Source organism: Musca autumnalis, unplaced genomic scaffold (assembly GCF_047663935.1).
Source record: "Musca autumnalis isolate F117 unplaced genomic scaffold, ASM4766393v1 scaffold_4, whole genome shotgun sequence".
Taxonomy (NCBI): Eukaryota; Metazoa; Arthropoda; class Insecta; order Diptera; family Muscidae; genus Musca; species Musca autumnalis.
The window spans coordinates 91,537,935-91,551,559 of NW_027411977.1; the positions used below are offsets into that span (position 1 = coordinate 91,537,935).

At 39.6% G+C, this 13,625-nt stretch overlaps 1 protein-coding gene across 2 annotated transcripts in view; it reads right to left on the reverse strand.

Moving 5' to 3' along the window:
• Positions 1 to 13,625, reverse strand: part of LOC141404294 (uncharacterized) — a 113,011-nt gene that overhangs the window by 34,036 nt on the left and 65,350 nt on the right. Inside the window, exon 2 of one of the 2 annotated variants that reach the window (XM_073987758.1) lies at positions 9,631 to 9,783. The gene's annotated coding sequence lies outside the window, so the exon portion shown is untranslated. Of the gene's footprint in view, positions 1 to 9,548; positions 9,784 to 13,625 lie in introns of both variants that reach the window. The other variant, XM_073987759.1, reaches the window with a different exon arrangement.

The window sequence follows — 13,625 nt, forward strand, 5'->3', positions numbered from 1 at the left end:
CTTATTCTGGCTCCAATGTTGCAAGTTGCAACTCTTCAGATAATCTAGCCCCTTGTTCTGTATGTGCTTACCTACCAACCTATTAACTTCCAGTGTCATCTCCCTAACTTTGGAGTCACAACGAATCTCATCCCAGAACGTCCTTCCTGCTAACTTAACATTAGAAGGTTGGTCAGGCCTCTGAAGCGGTGATTGGAGAACACTCTGAAACTAGACCAATTAGTTTTCCCATGATTGATGAATGTGGATCGATCAGAGGTGATAAAGTCGGACAGTCTTCTGATGCAGGCGATTATAGGGAGATGGTCAAGAGAAACGACGGGTTACCAGGTGACGTGGTTATACCACTCTCCGCTAATTCGGTTAAGAGCGCCTGTGGGCACAACGCTTTGGATGATTTTGCGTTTCGGATGAGGTCTACAACATCGCCCAGCCACTTGTTCCGCTTAGCTTCGTCCATTAGCCTGTTAACTTTAAGAGTATGTTCACTAACACTTGGGTCTTCAGGGTTCGTACAACGAAGCTCATCGCGCTCATTTGCTAGTCGCGTCGCCTCTGTTAGAAATTTTGGTTTGATTTCGGGTATTCATCGAGCAGGTATGTAGCGAGCGGCTGAGGCAGTGATGGTGTCCCGGAAAGTTATCTTAGCTACCCGAGGATCTGAGGGAATTGGAGAATCTGTGAAGCGGTGATTGGTAAATTCTCTAAACCCTTACCAATCAGCTATCCCATCGTCCAGAAAAATGAGACGTTCAGAGGTTATGAAGCCTAGAGGTCTATTTACGGAGACGATGATAGGAAGGTAAGGGAAATCACGTGTTGCCAGGATAAGTCATTTATGAGACATGGTGCCACAATGGTGATATCTGGTGAGCTGGTGCAATCTCCTCTTATCACCGTGCAAAACGTGAAGCTATCAATTTGCTCAGCCAGCGCTGTACCCTTCTGGTCATTAACTAGGACGGAATACCGCATCTCATGAGGGACATTGAAGTCCCTAGCATCAAACGGTTATTGCCCTCTAAAAGCAACCTAATATTGGACATATAACGCGGAGCGCAGCTATTCATCGGCGGTATGTACACTAGAGCGACAACCAAGCGATCTTTATTTCCATAGTAATTTTTATGGGACCAAAGATGCATTTTCACGAACATTTTCTAAAGGACGTCCAGACCCTAAAACTTCATATACAGTGGCGGCAACCTAATTAGGGACAATAACAATTTCATTTAAAAATGTGAAGATTTTTCGATTGAACACATTTTCTATATAAGGTATTGTTAGAAGCACTATCGAGGGATGTCAAAACGTACTGAGATTTCCGCATATGTGGGGGAAGTACAACCCACTTTTCTAAAAATGGTCCGTTAGCAACATTAGTAGCAAAATCCACTTTGCAGAAATTTTGAATCTGGACACAGAGAAACCCTAACCAGATAACTGAAAATAATATAGGTTGCTACAACAACAACGACAACATAATCCTTCTTATATTGGAAGAATGCCACTTTTTGGAGCATTCAGAACACTATTAAAAGAACAATGGAGAATCAAGTTCTCGAAATATCAGTGAGTGCACGCCGTCACAATGGTCAATGTTATGGGACCGAATCCGAATGGTGAGAAATATTTCTTGGCTGAAATACTCAGAAAATGTAATCCAACATTACGTGGAGTAGATTTGACACCGGCAAAAATTTTGATGTTCTGGATAGGGATTAAAAACCGGACCTTCTGAGAGAAAAGCGGACGTGTTCACTGCTGCACAAAAAAAATAGCCACTTATTTACCCCGACATTTCCTTGTTAAAATAATGGATTAGTAGGGGGTTTGGTAATACGTACTTCTGCGCTGGGATTCTTTGAAAAAAAAAAAGAATTTTTATTAGCGAAGTATTGAATATAGTCCATTTTCAAGAGAAATATTCCGACGTGGTGAAAGGTTAGCCCAAATTCCTTTCAATAGCTTCGTAACCACCTGCAATTTTAGTTGGTCATTGAAAAATTTGTAGAGCTTTTTGGCCATGTTTCTTCAGGTAGCATAAACATGCCCACAAAAATTACATCGCTGTAAACAGGAATACAAGGAGCATCTTCGATAAGAAAATGAAAACAAGCCTCGAACAGTCCTTAAAGTGTACTTAAGACAAAAATGTTGAGCTTTTCAGAGGGAAGGTGTTGTCCGATATAGATCTTCTTGGAAGTCGAGGTACGGCAGAAATTTTACGATGTACAAAGTTTCGATCACACAGAATAGGATTCTTAAGTTATTGTGCTCATCAGTTATTTTAATTGGGGTTGTCAGGGTTTTTAGAACTTTTGGACAATTATCTCAGGAAGTATGAACTTGTACCGCCGTAATAGCGTACGCGAGGACAACCTGCTGCAATAAATTTCACTTTTGCGAAAAATTGTCCAAATTTTGTGTCTTTGCACATATTGCCAGATATTCAATCTCACTTTTATCTATGCTTGCATAATGTGCGAGTTTTTTTAATGATCATCACAGTCAACCAAAGTCCCACAGTATTAAAATTCTTTCTGTCCCACTGTAAAACTAAATATGCATATAATACATACCTACATACCTCGACATAACATAATAAACATAACATTTAGTAGACATATGTACGTATAAGATTTGTCATGAATAAGTACTTCTATTATTCATCTGCCTGGTTGTCTGTCTGTCCGGCCGGCTATGCAATTCATTCGGTTTATCTTACAAATTCTGTCACTTTTGTGTAGGGCTATAGTTTCCACAATAAACCATCACTTGGCATAAGTATCTGCTGCTGCTGCTGTTGTTCTAAGTAGCTGTTAGTTTTTATTTCTCTGCCTCTTCGTCATTGTCGTTTTGTATTATTTGTTGGCTTAGAGCCAAAATACAACATTGCAAATTTCTCATAGTCAAATACGTTCACAGCTCAACTCAACTCAAGTCAGCTGACATTCAAAAACACAACATCCACTTGCCGTACGTACGACCGACCAACCACAAAGTATTATTTATTTAAATGTTCTGCCCAATGTAAACGGCACCTACCATTCAATAGACAGACAGACAAACAATCAGACAGACAAGCAATTTACACCAGTGCTCGTAGTAACCAACCAGCCAATATAAAATTACGTGTAGGTCTATTGATCCGAATAGTTGAAATAAAATATGTATTAAAAATTTATTTTATTTTTCTAATTGAAATATTATGTTGTTTGGGGAAGGATGAAATTTTTAGATTGAGTATAGAAATAGGGTGGGTGGGGGAAGCTAAACACTTCCAAATTATGGAACTTTCTATCGTACCACATTCTGAAAGTACATATTCCGTTAGAATTGAATATTGTTACGAATGCAACTGTTTATGTTAATTTAATTTAAATGAATTTCGGGTAATCCGAGAATTTGAATTGTAACGTACATTTTTTGGAGGTAGTTTACACTATCTATCTATGTCATCGACCGATGATGAAATGCCTTCATATATGGGATGGACCTATTGAGGGCCTGACTAGGCGAATACATGGCGAGTGCAGCTAACATGGCCATGGGGTCCACTATAAAAATGTAATAATCCCGTTAGAGATTGATTGTGTAAATTGTGAAATATGGAGGATGGACCAATTAAAGGCCCGCCTATGCGAAATTTATAGAGCGTAGGGATACATGGCAGCTAACTTGGCCATTGGTTCCATTATAAAAATATAATAATCCCCTTAGAGGTTGATTGTATAAATTTTGAAATATGGACCGATGATATAAAGTCTTCATTTATGAGGATGGACCTATAGAGGGCTCCCCTAGGCGAAATTTATGGAGCGTAGGGACACATGGCGAGTGCAGCTATCTTGGCCATTGGGTCCACTATAAAAATATAAATCTCCTTAGAGGTTGATTGTATAAATTTTGAAATATGGACGGATGATGAAATGTCTTCATTTATGAGGATGGACCTACTGAGGGCTCCCCTAGGCGAAATTTATGGAGAGTAGGGATACATGGCGAGTGCAGCTATCTTGGTCATTGGGTCCACTATAAAAATATAATAATCGCCTTAGAGGTTGATTGTATAAATTTTGAAATATGGACGGATGATGAAATGTCTTCATTTATGAGGATGGACCTATTGAGGGCCCCACTAAGCGAAATTTATGGAGCGTAGGGACACATGGCGAGTGCAGCTATCTTGGCCATTGGGTCCACTATAAAAATATAATAATCGCCTTAGAGGTTGATTGTATAAATTTTGAAATATGGACCGATGATGAAAAGTCTTCATTTATGAGGATGGACCTACTGAGGGCTCCCCTAGGCGAAATTTATGGAGCGTAGGGATACATGGCGAGTACAGCTAACTTGGCCATTGGGTCCACTATAAAAATATAATAATCGCGTTAGATGTTGATTGTATAAATTTTGAAATATGGACGGATGATGAAATGTCTTCATTTATGAGGATGGACCAATTGAGGGCTCCCCTAGGCGAAATTTATGGAGCGTAGGGATACATGGCGAGTGCAGCTATCTTGGCCATTGGGTCCACTATAAAAATATAATAATCGCCTTAGAGGTTGATTGTATAAATTTTGAAATATGGACGGATGATGAAATGTCTTCATTTATGAGGATGGACCTATTGAGGGCCCCACTAGGCGAAATTTATGGAGCGTAGGGATACATGGCGAGTGCAGCTATCTTGGAAATTATGTCCACTATAAAAATATAATAATCCCCTTAGAGGTTGAGGATGGACCTATTGAGGGCTCCCCCAGGCGAAATTTATGCAGCGTAGGGATACATGGCGAGTACAGCTAACTTGGCCATTGGGTCTACTATAAAAATATAATAATCCCCTTAGAGGTTGATTGTATAAATTTTGAAATATGGACCGATGATGAAAAGACTCAATTTATGAGGATTGGACCTATTGAGGGCTCCCCTAGGCGAAATTTATGGAGCGTAGGGATACATGGCGAGTACAGCTGACTTGGCCATTGGGTCCACTGTAAAAATATAATAATCCCCTTAGAGGTTGATTGTATAAATTTTGAAATATGGACCGATGATGAAAAGACTTAATTTATGATTTATTATCTTCACGCGCATTACTATTCATCATCATCGGTCCATTTTTTAAATTTCTACAATGAATCCTTCGGGTCTCAGCATTTTCTGATAGCCGACTCATTGGCCTAATTAGTGGTGCCCGCCATATATCCCTACGCGGAATAAATTCCGCATTGACGGGCCTTCAATAGGCCCATGCACTTATATGAAGGCATTCATTATCGGCCCATTTTTTTAAATATCTACAATTAAACCTTTGGGTCTCAGCATTTTCTGATACCCGACCCATTGGCCTAATTAGTGGTGCACACCATATATCCCTACGCGGAATAAATTCCGCCTAAGAGCCTTCAGTAGGTCCACCCACATATATAAAGTCTTTTATATACAGCTGATATCTCAAAATGTCCACAATATGAAAATGTGGACACCTTCATCTGTCCAACGCAACTTTCCGAACGCACGTAGCTTTTCTAGATCCTGAGCAATAGTCTAAAATATATGTATATCCTTGAAAATCGTTTTTACCTCGTACGAATCTGTTATACAACTGTTATACTATTATACCACTAGTAATGTGGCTTTTGTCTCCGCTAGTTAAAATCGAATTATCTTCACGCACATCCCTACACCACACTGTGGTAAGGCGTAGTATGTCTTCGTGCATTTGTATGTAACATCCAGCAAACCAAATGTCAGATGTCCAACACGTTTGGCATTTCCAAACGATTTTTCGGATGAGAAATAGCTGAGATTTTGTACTAATTTCGTTCCAATATCGAAGCGAATGTCGGAAATAAATTTCTCTTTCGAATTTCCCATGGATTTTCTTCAGATTTCGTTCGGAAATCGGACCGAAATCGATTCGATTTCGCTCCGACATTTCGTTCCGAACCACTTCCCAGCAAACCAAATGTCGGACGTCCGACACATCTGAAAATTTTCGGAAGTAAAATTGATCAGATTTCGTTCCTATTTCTATACGATTTTTCCTTTCGAATATACCAATGCTTTCCGATTTCGGTAGGAATTCGAAGCGAAATGTCGGAAACAAATTCGCCTTCGCACAACAACCACCTTTTGTATGTATCTAACAGCAAGGGGGTGGTTTCATTTTAGTTTGTTGTCGAAAAGCAAAGTGGTTGGATATAAAATTCGCATATACAATTTTCAAATATTTTAAATATAAATGCAACATATAATAATTTAAGCTAGTGCTGATAGACTCATATTCGTACACAAAGTTTACATTATTCTCGTACACAATGTTTACATTGTTCTACTATAATAACTACAAAATGATAACAACAGTGGAAATCATAAGAAAAAGTTTCGTCTAGCTCGGCACCATCATTAACACAACAAACAACGGTAGTTGCGAAATAAGAAGAAGAATAGTGCTGGCTAGGAGATGCTACTTTGGCTTAAGTACACAGTTTAATTTTACAAAACACTGATACTACCCGTGCTAAGGTATGGTTGCGAAGAATGGGTACTTGCGCAAGCAGATAAGGCAGGGCTTGGCGTGTTTGAGAGAAAAATTTTATGAAGGATCTACGGGTTGAAAGTGAATATCGACGTCGTATGAATCACAAGCTGTATCGGCTACACAACGACATCAGTATAGTTAAACGTATCGAGATACAACGATTGCGTTGGCTAGGCCATGTCATAAGAATGAGTGATGATGAACCCGCTAAAAAGGCGTATAAATACGGGCCGCATAGGGACACAGGCAGAACTGGAAGTCCAAGGCTTCGATGGAGCGAACAAGTGAAATACGAAATCAGAAAACTCGATATCCCAGAGCAATGGAGATCTTTTCTTAATTCTGCTTATGGAACAAATGTTATGTATCCAGGGATAACAATCTTGGCGCGATGCGGGGGCTTAAGGTCACTGTTTCCACACTCAACACTCTGGAAGTGTTGAGTTGGGGAACTGTAACCGACCAAAGGTTATCCAATTAGCTGTCTCCTACTTATTACAGACCCCCTAACGCCGGGGTGTCAGGCGAACCCGCGCCCATCGGTGTATTAAGGTTTGCAGTTAGGGTACCAACTGTATTAGAACGGAGCCTGGTTGATACCTGGGCATCTCAGCGCAGTAATGACATAGTTGTCAAGTCCTTGTGATGGTACAGAAGGGCTATGCCATGGTGGACCTCACTTCCCCCATTAAATCTATGACGCAAGGATAACAAAAATATAAACAAAAAACAATTAAAACAAATCCGATTGATGACAACACTGCAATGTCTAAGGTTAACTCTTCAAATTCAACATTTTGTACCAAGTCTGGGGCAACCCAGCCGACGGTTGACGGGACGGTAGTGTCGGGAGGGGACGGACATAAGGTACTCACTCTAGGAGCTGTCGCTGACAGTTTGGCTGAGCAAAGCCGGAAACTCCTGGAGATACTGGAGCAGACGTTGGCCTGGGTCTCAGTCAGGGTAGCTATTCTACTGGGGCCGAGGACGGCTCAAGGACAGCTTCCAAGGGCAAAACCGGGAGCGATGCTGACATGATCCGAAAACCATTAAATGATTCGCCTCCTTCGACCTAAAAGCTTTCTTCAAAGGGATGTCCCGCCACACAGACAGGACAAACCTCAAAGGAGAAGGCAGTCAAGTCGAAGGGGACGAATCATAAGAGCTCCATATCGTGTTCTCAGTCAAAGGGGAACCTCCAAAGCACATCCAATTTGGCAGTGCCGCTCCATACAGAGGCGTTAGGGTCATCTGTTGTGAAAATAGGGAATCTCTAGATTTCCTCACTTCCACGATAGAGGGCCTTGGCGAACTCTGGGAGGGGTGTCAACTGGCAGTATACTCAGCAGACAAAACCCCAATCTTCGGACCAGCACATGGAATCTGGTCAGCCACAATCCGGAAAATGGAGGTGTTGCCATCAGGGTGTCGATAGACACTCAGGGGCAAGATTAGCTAAGGACTCGGACTTCTTCTAGCCCTCAAGAAATCCGAAGTTGACATCGTCTTAATCCAGGAGCCCTACTTATATAAAAATAAGGTTGCTGGGTTAAGCGATATCAACTACACCCCCTTCGCCACACCCAACGGGGACAAGGTAAGAACCTGTGTAGTTGCTAAGAAGAGTCTTAAACTAATATTTCTCTCTAATTTCAGCGGAGGTGATATTACTGCTGTAAGGATGGAATGCAGCTGCCAAAGAGCCATTTACATGCCATTCGAGAGCCCTGACCCACCGGGCAAAGACGTGGAGAAGCTCGTCAGAGAGATGGGTAGCACTTGCCTCATCATCCTAGGATGTGATGCCAATGCTCCCCATTTCCACTGGGGCAGCAGCGACACAAATCCCAGAGGTGAGTCCGCATCGAGTCTTCCAAGCCGAAATCTTTCCGGTCACGAAAGCAGCAGAGTTGATAAAAAAACATGGAATGGGACATAGCTGGACCGGTGACTATCTATGTGGATAGTCAAGCGGCCCTAAAATCACTTAGATCCCACTCAATCAAGTCTGCTGCGGTCTTGCACTGCAGAAAAGCTTTGGAGGCCCTAAGATCAATCGTCGCGGATCTGAGTCAAACGACATCGAAATCAAGCCACCCTTCTGTCACTTCATGCGGCTCCTAGAACAAGTATACAGGGAGAAGGTTGTCTTTCAATCCATAGCACTTACTTAATTATTCTTACTTCTTTCCTCGATACCTTCCATGCAATTTATTTCCTTTCTTTTCTCCAACCCACACTATAGGATGAACACAATGGACCATAAGGTCTCCGAGTGGAGTGGCTGTCCAACACGACAGCTGTGTGTCCTTTAACCTAACCTAGGGGTCGATTATGGATAGCAACTCAACTACAGCTGCGTTGGCCACAGCAAATTTTATAGAGGAAATTTCCATTTCCGTATTGAAATTTATACTTTTTTACAATTAAATTAATAGCTGAAGCTTCAAAACACTGATATTGAATGAATTTGACAAAAAGTTCTATCGTTTCAACTACAGTTGAGTTGCTATCCATAAACGACCCCCTAACCTATCCAATAGTAGCGAAGGCGACAAAGATACCGCCCGCAGATCCAATCCCAGAAGATTCAAGAGATGCAGATCGACGTCCCCCGACATTATCACACGCTTAAATATATTCCAAGCCATGTCTGAACTTGGTATTTCCGAAAAGCTCATTCGGCTTTGTAAGACAACTTTAACTGATACCCGGTTCTCAGTTTAAATAGAAAAGAACTTCTCCGAACAGTTCAGTACCGAAATAGGGTTCTTTCGCGTGATCTCTTCAAAATGATACCTTTGAGAAAGTAGAAGGAGAATCTGGTATAGCCATGCAACGCGTTCATAGAACTCTCACCAGCTGTGGAAGTTGGCACCTATAATTTTGAAGTAGTTAAAGGCTTCGTCTACCTCGGCACTGCCATAAACACAACAACAAACAATATCAGTTGTTAAATAAAAAGAAGAATGCTCCGAAGAGGGCCAACTAAGTAAGTGAATGAGTTGTAATGTAAATAAATTCGTTCTCAATGTTTAAATTTAAAGATCTCATCTTATATTCATACTCACCAGATATGCTTTCTCGTCCTCGTCCAATATCGCCTAAACTTAAATGTTGCCGAAATTTATTTAGCTTTTTTATTTTCAGAAAGCCAAGGAGTTTTAGGAAGCCAAATTATTGCAGAGGGTTTGTAAGGTTTGTAGGTCAGCATGTGGATAGACCTGAAAGAGAGAAAACACAAATCATTATAAAAAAAACTTGAATTGGGGATATTGTTTGGTTTGGTAATATTATTAAAAGGCAATCCAAAGAAAACTTCTTCGGATATAAGATCCTTTATACAAGTCTTCTAGAGATAGAAGCTTCTCTATGGCCCCCGATGCACACTGGTCGAAACCACTGATCTAGCGGCGCGAAAGTCAAAAAATCGAACTATAAAATTGCGAAATATTTTCTATTGTATCGATTACAGACACTTTGCAGACAAAGATTTTGTTTTTTCATATTTGTTGTTGTAAATATTCACTCAGTTATTCACTATCAAATACAAGAGTTTTTGTTGCATCAGATTTTAAAAAATTGTTGCAAAAAATTAGTTTCATATTTGTTTAAATGTTAAATAAATTCGTAATGAAAATGGACAAGATATATTTTTAATGAATAGCAAAGGGTGTGATTTAAATTATAAAAATTAGTTTGGGGTCTGGAGGTGCTTAGTTATATAGCAATAAATTTTCAAAAAATTCATTTTTTAGTGTTTTTATGGATTGTACGCGCTTGTTCCATAGAGTGCATCTTGTAAATTTTCAAAAAAAAATAATTTTTTAGTGTTTTTATGGGATGTACGCCCTTTTTCCATAGAGTGCATCTTGTAAACTTGGCCGAACTTAGGTCCGATTATTTTTTGGGGAATGAAATTGGACTCTCTAGATACGGAATAACCACATTCGGGCTGCAAATATTTGCAAATCTTTTGATGACTGCACTTTTAAAATAAGAGATTTTGCATGAAATTCATAGAAATTTAGCTGTGCATTTGTATGGGAGCTAAATCAAAATATGGACCCGTCTTGAGAAATGTTTGCAAGGAGGAGTTCTACACTCGGAGACACTATAATACCATATTATAGCTAAATATGTTATTAAATATGGGATAACAAGTAAAAATTCAACGAATCGGGGGTACCATAAAAGGGGCTACATCTAAACATAAATCCGTATTGAAAATGTTTTACAAGAAGATTTTATACGCAGTGAGAACACGGAATGCAAAATTACAGCCAAGTTGAATTAAAAATGTGGTCATGATATTCAAAATACCTTAAATTGGGAGGTACGGTTACATGGGGGCTATATCAAAACGTGGACCTATGTTCATAATTTTTGGTGGAAATATTTTGTGAGCACTAGGAACCCTAAGTACCAAATTACAGCTAATTTGCTAGGAAATTGTGGCTTAAATCCTCAAAATACCGAAAATCGGAAGGTACCGTTATATGGGGGCTATACCAAAACATTAGCCAATATTGTTCATATTTGGCCCATTATTACCCACAGGTACAAACTGAGTTTGCGCAAAATTTCAGTGACGTATCTCAATTCGTTTGCAAGTTATGAATTTCGCGCCGCTAAATCAGTGCTTTCGACCACCGTGCGATGTGGTCCAATAATAACCGATTTGTCCAAAGCCATAAACAATTGTACGGTGACCAACTAAAATGGCTGGTTGGCATTACAATTATCGAAAGGTATGACTTCGAACGATCCAATATCTATGGACAATTTGTAGTCTTTGCTACAAGGCTATAATATTATTTCTCAAAGTTCAACCGATATTGGCCAAATTTTTCAAAAATCCCCCAAAGGATGTTATTGTTATTGTCGCGCCTTAATAAAAAAGTCGTGTTTCGGGTCACCCCTGCCGAAATTTTTTGGGTCATGCGTACTTGATATTGTTTTTAAGTGAAACACGCACTAAACACACGTGTTACGATCGTGCCTAATCCGATAAAATCTAGAATCTTGTGGTTGTTAGTGGTTCAAGTTCATGTGGTAAACAGAACGGCAGTAGATTTTAGTTCGCATATTCCTCTCCCTAAAATGATCGGTGAGATCGGTTAAATAGGAGTTCAGCCTTTCACAAATGACATTATGGAAGGTACCCGCCGCCCTGCTACAAGACTATAATTTTATTTCTCATACTTCACTTGAGGTTTTTGAGTGAAACACGTACTAAACATGCGTGCCACGATCGTGCCTAATCGGATAACATCTAGAATCATGTGGTAGTTAGTGATCCAAGCTATATTACCAACAACCAGAATATTCCGTCCAGTGCTTATCTCCACAGTCCATGTGGTAAACAAAATTGTAGCAGATTAAATGGCGGATATTTGCATATTGCTCACGATAAAAATATCAGTAAGATCCGTTAAATAGTAGTTCAGCCTTTGACAAATGACATTAGGGAAGGTACCCGCCGCCAAGATCGTACAATTATCCGTATACTTAAGGAACTTAATGCTTACTGGAAAGTATGGAATATAGAAGAGGTAAATGTTAAATAGTTCCGGAGATATCACGCCACCTTGGGGAACTCCCAGTACATGTAAATGATTATTCAACTTGTCAAACTTTCCCGGAGAGTAGTCTGATCGATGTCCTCAAACAGCGTGGAGTGTTTGACAGTATCAAAGGCTTTTGGTAAAATGAACGCCACCAACACTGTTCTATCGCAGAGCTTGCCCAGCGCTGTCTTATTACTGTGCAGCTTAAGAAGCTGAGCACGATGTGGGTGGCTAGGGACAGATTGAGAACTTGATGAGATACTCAATTCTAAAAATAGAAAACCCTTCACATGTATATCTGTATATCAAAGATATTTCAAGGGTCTTCTATAAATCAAAGACCTTTGGAAGGTCTTCTATAGATCGGAAACCCTTTAACAGTCTTCTATAGATCGAAGACACTTCACAGGTCTTCTTTAGATCGAAGACCTACCAAGAGTCTTCTGTAAACTTAAGACCATTCACAGGTCTTCTACATATCGAAGACTTTTCAAGGGTCTTGTATAGAAAACTCTCTAAAAATAGAAAACCCTTCATATATATATATATATATATATATATATATATATATATATATATATATATATATATATATATATCTGTATATCTGTATATCAAAGATATTTCAAGGGTCTTCTATAAATCAAAGACCTTTGGTCTTCTGGTATTCTATAGATCGGAATACCCTTCAACAGTCTTCTATAGATCGAAGACATTTCACAGGTCTTCTTTAGATCGAAGACCTATCAAGAGTCTTCTGTAGAACTAAGACCATTCACAGGTCCTCTACATATCGAAGATCTTTCAAGGGAAAAGGAACTAGAAAAATCGATCCGCTCCGAGAACTAGATTGCCCAACTCTACTTCTATAGATGAAAGACCTTTCACAGGTTTTCTATATATAGATAAATAGGGACCTTTCATAGATCTTCTATAGGTAGAATACATTTCACAGGTCTTCTTTATAGACCTTTCACAGGTCTTCTGTAGATAAAAACGTCTCTTTTCTTTCTTAGGTCTTCACCGGTCATCTATAGTAAGAAGACCTTTCACAGGTTTTCTATATATCGAAGACCTTTAAATGGTCGTCTATAGATCGAAGACATTTCAAGACTCTTCTATAGAACTAAGACCTTTGTAGCGTCTTTAACAGATCGAAGACCTCCTCAAGTTTGATATACGTCGAAGACGTTTAACATACACTTCTATAGGCAAAAGACCTCTAATAGGTCTTCAATAGAAAGAAGACCTAACGCAGGCCTTCAATACATAGAAGACCTTTCACATTACAGGCATTCTATAGACAGAAGACACTTTACAGTTCGTAAGACCTTTCTTCTATAGATAAACAACCTGAACGGTATTCTATAAATAGAAAATACTATTTTTTCTTAAGGGTCCATAGGTCTTCTGTAGTCAGACGACCTTTCTCAGATTTTCTATATTTAGAAAACCTTTCTCACAGGTCCTTTATAGATAAAACACCGTTCGCATGT